The 11,868-nt window shown below is 50.6% G+C and overlaps 1 long non-coding RNA gene across 1 annotated transcript; it reads left to right on the top strand.

The window, feature by feature from the left end:
• The first annotated feature begins 335 nt into the window (after positions 1-335).
• On the top strand, positions 336-5,821 carry LOC117802341. The gene is made up of 5 exons (XR_004625556.1): positions 336-821; positions 1,690-1,831; positions 2,073-2,100; positions 2,699-3,909; positions 4,725-5,821. It is a non-coding gene; the product is annotated as an uncharacterized LOC117802341 (long non-coding RNA).
• The last annotated feature ends 6,047 nt before the right edge of the window (positions 5,822-11,868 follow it).

The following is an 11,868-nucleotide window of genomic DNA, read 5'->3' as shown; positions in this document are numbered from 1 at the left end:
CGCCCTGAGCAGAAGGCAGAAGCTTAACGACTGCACCATCCAGGTGCCCCAGCAATGGGGCTTTCTTAGTGTCGCTCAGCTTATTCAATGATTCATCAGCGAGGCTGTGTCGTTCACATTATCATCGTAATTAGCTGGTGCTCCTCCAGTGAAAACACTGCTCCAACTTGGGTGTTTCCAAAACAGTGCTAGTTACCAGGGTCCAGGTGGATGGGGTCAGCTTACAACAACTCCCTCTTTTCCTGGCTTGTAATCATTAACTCTCCTATCAGGGGACTCAGTCTCATTGTCTTTCCTCTAAGCAGTTGGTAATTATGAACATAGCAATGGGGTGAGAAAGTGGAAACCCAGGAGGGAACAGCTTCTCCTGTTCCGAGGACCTGCATTTCCAGCAGCATTGGGAGTGTGGCACGCGTGGGGAAACGAAACAGCAGCAGAATGGGGGCCAGTCCTTTCACTGCCTTGTGACTTAGCCTTTCAAGTGCAGGGAGTGGGGGTGGGGAGTCTCAGCAGATAAGGCAAAGCAGGTGCTTTTGATAAGGGGTTTCTGGGCTCCTGTGCCCCAGTGTGGGTTCAGGAAGGGTTAGAGGCATACTCTGAGCCGCTCTGAGCTGAGGCCCCCAGAAACCCCTTACCAAGTTCATGCTCGCCGGGCTCCTGCCTCCCGTGCGTTCCACCTGGGAAGCCTGGTCCAGCAGCCGGTGCGACACCTACTCCTGCCCCAGACAGAATCCCCTCCAGGTCTGCAGAGCGGCCCCATCTTCACTTGCAGGAAAGGAGGACGTTGCCGACAGCTGTGGGAGCCAGGTCTGGAACCCAAGGTGACCAGGGAAGGAGGTGGTGGTGCGCGTGTGCCCTGTTTTCTTGCCTTCAGGCCAGTGAGGGCATCCTCTCCTGACCCTTGAAAACAGCAGTGGTTTTATTGAACAAGTTTTCTTCTGTTTACTCTTTTTGGTTCGTGACAGTGAGCCTCAGCGTTGCTGCCCCTTGGAGCTGCGGGGAGAGCCGGGGCTGGGGGGGCGGTGCTCGGTCTGTGCTCTGTGGGGCGGGGAGGACAGTGGGGCACCGGAGGGAGGCCCAGGAGCTGGGACAGCAGCAGGGGACTCAGGATAAATGCATGACCTTGGCTAAGAGCCTTTTCCTTAAGGGAGGGTGGGGGGGATATTCTGTATTTATCCAGATGTTAGGCCCTGCGGGATTGGGGAAATACAGTATCTCTCCTTAACCGCCCTCCTAGATTATCAGTGTGTCCTTGTGTTTACTCTCCTGTTCCCAGAGCAGACGGTTTTGAGAACGCTCTTAGGTGAGATAGCCATTTCATCGAGGGTGTGTTTGTTCATCATGAGGTTGAGAACAAGGGTGTCAACACAGGTACAATTTTCCTGGTTGTTTCTAATCGCAGTAGAGGAACCCTGATGGATTAATAACTTTCTGGGGAGTGGGGATGAAGTAGGTCACTACCCCCTTCTCTTTGACTTTCACTTGTCCGGATAACCTGTCCATGGTTCTGCCTCGGAAGACCCAGCCTCCTCTGCCCATTTCCTTAGCATCACAAGTGGCTTGCTCGCTCCCGATCTGACCTATGGGGCAACCTTGGGCAAGTCCCTCCCTGCCCTGGGGCTTCCTCTGCCCGATCTGTAAGCAGAGGGCAGCAGACCATCTGTGTGATGGAGAGTTTTGTCTTTACAGCCTTCTCGCTGCCTGGAGTCGAGTGTGCAGAAAGCCTGGCAGTGTCTAGGGAGGAAGTCAGCCTGAGAAGCTCTCACGGGCCACACTCTTAGTGCATTTCTCTGCTTCGTGGTGAAAGCTCCATGCTGACCCCAGTCTGATGGTAGGTTTTCGAGGCCAGGCTGCTGGATTTCCTCGCTGGGGACAGGGGCATCTCCCACAGCCTCACACTGGCAGTGACAGCTCGTGCTAGGGTCCGTCCGACCCACGTCAAAGAGATAATAATGAGTCCTTACTATTTGCTGAGGGCTTACCATGGGTGTAGGGCAGCACTGAGGGGCCGAGACACAGTAGCCTATTCCATACTTATAACAATCCCTTGTACTATTATTTCCATTTTACAGGGAAGGTGTTGAAGCTTAAAGAACGCAGGTGACTTGCCCGTGCCCACACAGCTAGCGAGCGACAGGGCTGCGATTTCTATCCCCTGCACTTGACTATAGCCCACGCTCTTAACCACTCGCCGACATCCTTCCATTTGGTGCCTGTTTAAAGATCCATTAAAATTGGGGACGCTCTTTCTCTGAGCCACAGCCTTCTTTGATTCTTCTTATCACCGTGAAACCAGACACCAAAAGCTGGAGATGACCAAAATGGTTTATATGTTCTCTCTATTCTTATAAGTTGTAGTGCCAAGTAAGTGCCTGGGATTACCCTCACTGCTCAGGGCCACGGTGAGACAGGATTCAGTCTTCTGAACGGGCCAGCACTCAGCATGGGTTTGCCCCCTCCTTGTTTGGGGGGGGGTGGTGATGGCTGAGTTACTACTGCCAATGCCTGGCCTCTATCGGCACAACCAGGGGACCAGGCCAGGCTGGGGAAGGGGGTGGGAGGGCAAAGAAGAAGGTCTTCCTTTTTCTGTGGCTTTTCTCGAGGAGAAGTTGTAGATAAGGGATGCTATCCGATCACAGCCCTCTTACCTCACTTAGAACGCTGAGAAGCAAGTACATTTCACTCTGTTCTTTTCCAGAAATACCAAAAGGAAAGCAAGCATGGTTTTTAGACTTTTCAAGGAATTTGCAAACATCACCTATTCCCTCCCCTCTCCGTCTTCCATCCAGTCACTTGCCTGGAACAACGGTGGTAATGTCAGAAGGTTTTGGGCCCAGGAGGGGCACCCCAGCAAACTGTTCAATTGCTGAGCCAGGGGCAGTGTTTTCTGGCTACAGAGTGTACTCCCGTCCCGAGTGAGCTTGCCTGGCTTGAACCTTTGCATATGCCCAGCAGGGTCTTTGTGCCCTACTTGTAAGAGGCAGAAGCCGAGGCCCAGGGAGGTGAGGGATGGAAGGCCAGCCAAGTGGAGCGAACAGCTGCAGCAAGACCGGGTTACTTGGCCCCGATTCTGGGATTCTTTCCATCCACCAGCTCTCCTGTACGGACAGCTCAGGGATCAAAGAAAGCACCTTCTCTCTCCCGTAGCCTTCTGACTCATGTTCAGAAGACTTGTCTCTTTCCAGCTTGGGCCTTGCCCCTAGAAAGTTTCCATCCAAGGCTGCTACCTCCAGGAGGAACAGGAAGTCCCAGTGGGCCTTAGGAAAAATGAGATCAGTCCCAGGGCCCGTTCTCTCTGAAAAGTTGTTATTGAATTCTGTGCGTGGCCCTGACCTGGATTTAAAGATTTGCAAGAAGACAAATTCCAAACAGATGCCCATTAGGGCCCTGACAGCCGCAGCTTAAAGATAACATTTACATTCTGCCGGGGCGTGTATCTCTCTGTTCCCCGCTCAGCCCCTCTCCCGCCCCTCTCCCACCTCCGGTGGGATCAATACCTCGGTTGAGGTTACATGGAGGTGGCCACATTCTTTTAAGCTGTTTGCTCAGTGCTTGGTTTGCTCTGCTAACATGCCAGGCACTTCTTCCAACAGGCCTGTTTGCCCAGTATTAGGGCTGTTTGCCGAAACACCTACCCCAATCCGAGGGGGCTCAGCTTTCCAAACAGTTGGTCCCCACATCTGTCAATCAATAACGCCAATCGGGTTCCTGATATGGACAGCACGTGTGGCCAAGTCCAATATTTGCCGAAACACCGCCCCCTCCCCTTGCACCTGACTTTCCCCCAGCTTGACAGGGCGGACATTCGCCAAGCGCACAGGCTGCTGGGAAGAGGCAAGGCTGGCAGACAGGGAGCTGATTCCAGGAAAGAAGGGCACATGAACAAACATGATCGCTCCTTTATGAGAGGTAATTTACTGAAATACACAGTGATTACCTGCTCTTCCAGCCCTGGCGTCATTAAAAACGGCAGGCTCGGGGCTCTGGTTTCCCCAGCGCTGGCAGAGGAAAGTGGGTGTCAACTTGTGAAGCTTGAGGTTGGATCTGGGGGTTGGCTTGGCATCGCAGGTGACCAGAGGGACATTAGCTATTATCCAACCCAGGAAATCAGCTCTGAGGAAGGATGAAATGATAGCAAGAGAAAACATACCCTAAAAAGGGGGTGATGTTTAGTGGGTACCGTCTTTTCACAGTTTCGGACTTGGTAGGGGTGTTGGTTCACAATATTGTGAATGCACTAAGTGCCGCTCAATTGTTCTCTTTCAAATGGTTAATTTCATGTCATGTGAATATCACCTCAGTTGGAAAAAAAAAAAAAAAAGAATCCTAGGGAGCCCAGGACGTTTACATTTGAGAGACTCTGATGCCTAACTCAGGCTTTGGCTCAGAGTAAATGCTTAATAAATGTTTATTGAAAGAACAATCTAACATTTGCACAGTCAACAAAGCTCTTTGTTATACATTAGCTCATTTCATCCTTAAAGAGCCCTATGAGCTGGGCAGGGGGAAGGCTTGTTGTGTTGTAAAGGGGAAACTGAGGCCGAGAGAGGAGAGTGGTTTGCATAACGTCACAGGGCTAGTCGGGGTGGTGCTGGGATTCAAACCCAGAAGTCTCTGGCTTCAAGGTCTGTGTTTGTACAGCCTCACTGTTATGTCCACCTCATGACTTTCCAGGACAGGAGAGAAATAGAATCTTAACAAATATTACTTTCCCCTTCTTTTAGGGTATCGGTGACTAAAAATACTTGAAAACTGGACCATCCAGCAAAGCCACTCGTTCGTTCTCCATCAGAGTTTCTAGCACAGTGCTTGATAAATATTTGCTGATTCACTCAGCTGCAGAGACCAACCTCTGGCTGCTGCAGTGACTGTCCAGACAAAGCTCGGGCAGATTAGGGTATCAATGAAGCCAAAGGACTCTGGCCGCTAAGTGTCTGCAAGGAGGAGCTGGGGTCTGTGGGTGGTGACTCCCAGAAGCCTTTGCTGGGTGCAAAGTGTCCTCTGGGCACATGGCACCAATGTTAACATGCGTGGGGGAGCCTGCTGGTGGATGGTCCATCTTGCCACTGTCACTTGTTGGTCTAGGTGATGGTGGTATGGCCCCTTGTTCAAACATTATGAAGAATTTCAAGACTGTGACAGCTGAGCATGAAACCCAGCAGACGTTGCTCTGAAGACAGAGTCTGAGAGGCAGCACAGCCCTCTGCGATGTGGCCCTGGGGTGGGCATTGCCTGGCCTCCAGGTGGACATCTGTGTGCCAGCTGTGTATGGAGCCAGGAAGAGGGGGCAGGAGAGTAGAAGCTATCGCTTTGCTAGGACGTCCCCCTTTCCCCTGGGGAGAACCCCAGTATGCTTCCCCCTCACTCTAGGATCAGAGCAGCCTCCAGACCCGCCTGGGTTTCCACCCTGGCTCTGCTACCTGGAATCTCTGTGACGTCGGATGGGACACTGAACCCCTCAGAGCCGCTGGCTTCTTGGTTATAGATGGTGCCGCTTCTTTTCTCATCAGATTATTGAGGGGTTCAATGAGAGGATGCTGGGGTGCCTGGCTGGCTCAGTCAGTAGAGCATATGACTCTTGATCTCAGGGTTGTGAGTTTGAGCCCCGCGTTGGGTGTAGAGATGACTTAAAAATAAAATTGTAAAAAAGAATGAGGAAATGCCAAAGGGCCTGGCACAGTGCTGGATATAAAGTGTCATTCTTTCCGGATCAAAGCGCCTCTTCTCCAGACTAAGCGGGACCAAGCCCCCTCGCAGTTGGACTTGAGTTGGCTGACAAGAAAACGCATATGTGGATTGAAAACTCAAAGACTTTCAGAGGCTCAGGCTGGATATAAAGTGTCATTCTTTCCGGATCAAAGCGCCTCTTCTCCAGACTAAGCGGGACCAAGCCCCCTCACAGTTGGACTTGAGTTGGCTGACAAGAAAACGCATATGTGGATTGAAAACTCAAAGACTTTCCGAGGCTCGGGGCACCTGGGTGGCTCAGTCGTTAAGCGTCTGCCTTCGGCTCAGGGTGTGATCCCGGCGTTCTGGGATCGAGTCCCACATCAGGCTCCTCCGCTGGGAGCCTGCTTCTTCCTCTCCCACTCCCCCTGCTTATGTTCCCTCTCTCGCTGGCTGTCTGTCTCTGTTAAATAAATAAATAAAATCTTTAAAAAAAAAAAAAGACTCTCCGAGGCTAAGCGGAAAGTAGATACAATGGAGACAGGTCCCAGAGGCAAGGCTTAAGGAGTGGCGGGGACTGTGGTAAACCGGTGGTTTGGTGCCCTACCTCACGCCACTGAAATCCCAAGACGAAATTTAAAGAGTAGGATGCTGTCAGTTCATTAGGCGGTGAGGGAGGTCATTTTGAGAACTTTTAAACAATAAGTTGAAAATGGGGACATTCTACTGACACCAAGGGCGGAACTTAAAATGCCATAAGGTCCGACACGGTAAGCTATAAATGTGGCTCCGGATACCAAAGCAATGAGGACGACGTCTTCCGTCATGGCTTCTCATCGTCTGCGCAGGAGAAATGGATAGCATTTCTCTGCTACCAACCAGCTCAGAAAGACACCTCCGGGGGCTGCTGGGGTGTCTTGGCCTGTGTACGATGGGTGGGGTGAGGGGCACAGGCCTCTAGTGCAGGGAATTAGCAGGTGCAGAGGAGTTAAAAAAAACCAGCAAGTTTGCCAGAAATTCGGTCTGCTTTGATCGCCACTGTGCCCTGGCGATTATAAGCAATGCCAGCCATAAAATTCTCCTCCGCGAAAAATCTTTCCTTGGCCTAAGGTGGAAGCAAGTGGGGCTTCATGACAGTAATCACAAGTTTGAGTGCAGAAGCTTCCACAAGGACAGTTCTATTACCTCTCCTTTAATAAACACTTTATCGTACGGTGATGTTCATTTGGAGAACTTCCAGCTACAAAGTTGGCTCCCCACACGCGGACCCGCCCATGTGCATTCGTTTCGGGAGTTGTTTTGTCAGGCGGCGGGATTGTTTACTTTCACTTTGCTACAGTTTGTGTCCCCACCCTCCTGTGGCAGCAGGCGTTCTTGAGCTTAAAAAAGTAGATGTGACACGATCAACAGTGTAGCCGTCGTAAAGATGGAACACATAACCTGACTTCTCGAATGCAGCCAAGCTGGGTGACCCTGGGAGTGGAGTTTTGTTTAAAGTTTGAAACGACCCAACAGCGTGCACTGTGAGATGTAATGTTTTTGTTTAGTGAGTGCGTATTTTATTTTCTTTTTTCAGATTTTATTTATTTATTTATCAGAGAGAGAGTGAGCGCACAAACAGGGGAAGCAGCAGGCAGAGGGGGAGGGAGAAGCAGGCTCCCCACTGAGCAAGGAGCCTGCTGCGGGGCTTGATCCCAGGACCCTGGGATCATGACCTGAGTGGAAGGCAGACACTTAACCGACTGAGCCACCCAGGCGTCCCCTAGTGAAGCTGTATTTTAGTTCATGCTTGAAATAGTTAACTGAATCTGAATAATGTGTTTCAAATGGAAACTTACTTTCTAAAAAAGATTTCATTTATTTTTAAGAGAGAGAGAGCCCACAAATGTGGGGAGGGACAGTGGGAGAAGCAGACTCCCCGCTGAACAAGGAGAGGGTGTGGGACTCGATCCCAGGATCCTGGGATCACAACCTGAGCCGAAGGCAGACTTAACTGACTAAGCCACCCAGGCACCTGAAAACTTCTTTTTTAATTGTTTTAGAGAGAACGAAATCCAGAAAATGGTTTTTATCAATACATGGTATCTTTTGCTGACGTTTTAGTCTTCTTAAAACCCTCTTGTGGATTATGGGATAATTATTTACATAAATTATTATTATATCAGACTGTAACCAAAGGATCAAAGTTCAAGCTGCTGGGCATGTCTAAACACCGTTGTATAAATAGTTGGGCTTTTTTTGTCCTGTAGGAACTTGGAGTGACTTGCAAGGTCTTGCAGTGTTGTGAAACTGGCAACTGGTTTGTAATCATTCTGAGATTGTAAAGAAATTTCAAGTGGGCACCTGTACCAACGTGAAATGACCTGAATTCAGTAGAGCGCAGCAAAGAAACGGGAGAAGAACAAAAGAGGAGGCAATTGAAACAATGTCTGGATGTAAGAAAAGTATGTAACGCTTTCGAAATCATGAGTAGTTAACCGAGAATTCTGAAGAAATGACAAAGGGCATATCCAGTAGCAACTGTCATATGTTATTCATTGCATTTCGTGATTTTTACAGAAAATAATTTTGTTGCTTGGAGGAGGACTGAGTTCAAAAGTGGTCCCCCGGGTGTCAGGTGATCTCCTTATGCCGCTGATTTGCGGTCTGTGGTCGGGCTGCATGGGCTGAGTGCCCCGGTCGGCGTGTTGAGGTCAGGGGCAAGAGGTGTGGTGAAGTCAGTTCCCATCACCCCCTCTTTCTCAACCAGCTCCCACTCCTCTGGGAAGGGGCCTGTATCTGGGCTCTCTTGTTGCCGGGAACAGACGCCCACTTGGGCTGCCTCAAGTCGGCCATGTTGGGCTGCTCAGCTCCTGTTCATACTTTCCTGAGGCATGGTGCCAAGCCTGGAGGGAGACTGGGGCAATGCCCCCCATCCCTGGGGTTGCCCCAGCTGGGAGCAGCCCCTCCGTCTACTTCTAAGTAGCTGTGTGTAGAATGGGGTCATTGAAAACAGACAGGTACAAAGTTTCTCCCATGGCCTTCTGGGAAATTCTTCATAATTCCGTCAACACGACCATGTGTTAAGGGCCTTCTTTAGGCCCAGGCCTGGGGCCGGCCACCACGGGGTCGACAGACTCAGACAAGTCACCACGTCTGCCCTCTGGGGGAGCTACGTGGGTCCACCTGTGGCTGGAATTCAAGGAAGGTTGGTGCAGGCAGCTCTAAGAGCCGTAGGTGAGCTGTCAGGCCTGTTCAAAGCAGGGTGACAAAACTCACCCCAGGGGTGTCGCGGAAGGGCCAGAGCCTTTGTGGAATCTGGCTGCGGTTCACAGAGGTCACCTTCAGGGGCTGGCGTGCTGTGACCGTATCCTAGCATCAGCACTTAGCAGCTCTGTGACCTCCAGCAAGACCCCCCTCCCGGCCTCCTGGGACTCGGCTCCCTCCTCCGAGGAACAAGGGTGGGGGCACTAGTCTAGCCTCACTGGCAGATGTCCCCGAAGGCAAAGCAAGGCCACAGTGAAGCTCTAGGCCCTCCCCAGAGGTAGTGTGTAATAACTGGTGGATGCCGAGCTCCCGGGGCTGCTGCGAGATGCCCCCTTTCTCGGAGGTTCTCTACCCGGAGGCACAGTAGAATCCGGGGCTTAACTTGCACGCACACTCAGGGAAGGCCTTTCCGCAGGGGCTGAGCTCATTTTGCACATGGGATTCTGGCGGGCGAACCCAGTCCGGACTTGGAAGGCCCCGAAGGAGCAGACAAATACCGTGCCCTTGCCCCTCAACTATAAATCGTCTCAGCGGAGCTTTTGAGAGAAGCTGCAGAGCCCTTGTAAAATATAAATTGTCATTTTTGTTGCTAATAATAGTAATGACAATTCCTGGGCTCGTGTCCTGAGGTCATCGTCTGTCTGCAGGCGACTTTCATCACTCTCCTGAGCACTGGCCCGGCACCCAGAATACGACTTCCAGCGTTCCCTAGCCCCGGAGCCGCCCTGGGACCACGCCTGCGACCCCCTGACTCATCTCTAGATTTGTCACCTGTCTGAGGTACCAGGTCACATAGTTTAGCTACTTTTGATATGTCACTAATTTAATCTCACAGCTGCCCTGCGATGAAGGTCAGTCTGTCTCTACTGTGCCGCGGAGAAGGTCAGTGGCTTGCCCAAGGTCATGCAGCGTAAAAAAGCCAGAGGTGGGATTTGAACCCAGGTCTGTCCCAGCCCAGAGTCCAAGCTCCTAAGTCCCACCTTTGCTGTTGGACGGAAACAGTCCCACCTCTGGGAGCTGCAGGCCCGGCTGGTCACCCCGATACAGGCTTCTAAGAAAGGGGATCACGTAAAAGGAAGGTCTTGCCCTAACTCGAGGGACCGTCTTACACTCAGTGCCCAGCACGTCAGAATTTGTAGGACGTCTGGTCGGCACTACATCAAATCACCGAGAACGCTCTCAAGGTGGCGGGAAGCTGTTGAATTAGTAAAATGCATCAAGATGATTGCAGGGGAAACATTTAATCTACAGAGGATAATACACTCTTTGCAGGCATTTTCAAATACTTTTGAAAGCTCCCTTTTCCACGCCAAGAATTGATAGACTAACCTCAAATTGTTCTTATTTGTTCGTTAATGTAAGGCCCCCAAGGGCTCACTGTGCAACACTTTATTAGCCTGGATTGAGTAATATATTTTAAAGTAATAAAACGACATTATTTTTAAATTATTTTTTAATGTGGACTTTCCAGCCATTGAGTGCCCTCTCCGATCGGTCTGAATTAGTGAGTTTTAATTGTGGGCAAAGAAGCAATAAGATAATCATTACTAAGATGACGGGAGCTCCTTTTATGGTAGACACACGTGTCGTCCCATTCAGCCTGATGAAACCCTACAACGGGGACACCATGCGTCCCTCCTTCGCAAACACAGAACTCATGCTCGAAGGGATTCCGTCTCTTGTCCAGGGCCGCTGGTTGAGCGAGTGGTCGAACTGGGAGTCAAACTCGGGCTTGTCACCTCTTTCCCTAACACTTACCAAACATGGTCGAGGTGTGAGTTTGGGGGGTGCTGAATGAGGCTGAGTCTTCGCCCAGAAGACCAGGGTTCATGAAAAGGGGAAGGTAAGAAAATAAGAGAAGAGAGAAATCAAGACACATCAAGGCACTGGCAGGAGTCCTCGTTGTTTATCTGCTCGGGATTAACCACCCCCGAGGGCCAGGTAGGCACACCAAGGTGAGTGAGTGTGGCGTCAACTTGGCTAGGCTATGGCCAGGTTGGTCAAACACCAACCAGTCTAGATGTTGCTGTGAAGGTATTTATTAGATGTGACGAACATTTAGATCTGTAGATGTTGAGTAAAGAAGATTAGTCTCTATAACATGGGTGGGCCTCGTCCAATCAGTCGAAGGCCATAAGAGCAAAGATTGAGCTTCCCAAAGAAGAGGGAATCCTCAGCAGGACTGCCCCACAGGATTGCTGCCTGAGTTTCCATCCTGCTGCCTGTGGAACTTGAACTTAGGATTGCAACATTAACTCTTATATACATTTCTAGCTTGCTTGTGTGCTCTATGAATTTTGGACTTGCCAGCAATTCCTTAAAATCTCTCCCCCCCACACACACTAGCCATTATTCACATACATCTTAATTCAGTGCAACTTTCTATGCCACGATAAAATGAATTACAGCCCCTATATAACTGGGATTTTTACATACTTGACCCCTTTGAGAAAGAACCAAAGAAACCAAACAAACAGCTCTCAGGGATTTGTTCGAAGACACCACTTCTGAGTCCGTCTGGGCTCCAGGTCCACCTGATCCCTCCTGCTGTGGTCGGCACTGGCCCAGGCCCCGGGCAGTGGGGCTCTGCAGCCTGGTGTCATCTCCAGACTTGGGCCCGGTGAGGCTCTCTTTCAGGAACCGTAGATGGGCGCGTGGCCACGAGATTTGAAATCCAAGAGGATTCGAATTATCTAGAAAATTCGATTCTCTGGAATTGCCAGGGAATTGACTTCTTTTCTGGAGTCCTTTTATCAGGTAGCATTGAGGACACTCTTATCTTTGTTTTTTTAAGATTAATTTATTTGAGAGAGAGAGCAGGGGGAGGGGCAGAGGGAGGGGGAGAGAAAGAATCTCAAGCAGACTCCCCGCTGAGTGTGGAGCCTGACGCGGGGCTTGATCCCACGACCCCGAGATCATGACCTGAGCTGAAATCAAGAGTCGGACGCTTAACTG

The sequence above is a fragment of the Ailuropoda melanoleuca genome, chromosome 5, assembly GCF_002007445.2.
Source record: "Ailuropoda melanoleuca isolate Jingjing chromosome 5, ASM200744v2, whole genome shotgun sequence".
Classification (NCBI taxonomy): Eukaryota; Metazoa; Chordata; class Mammalia; order Carnivora; family Ursidae; genus Ailuropoda; species Ailuropoda melanoleuca.
Note: the sequence above shows the minus strand (reverse complement) of the source record. Positions and strands in the feature narration are given on the sequence as shown.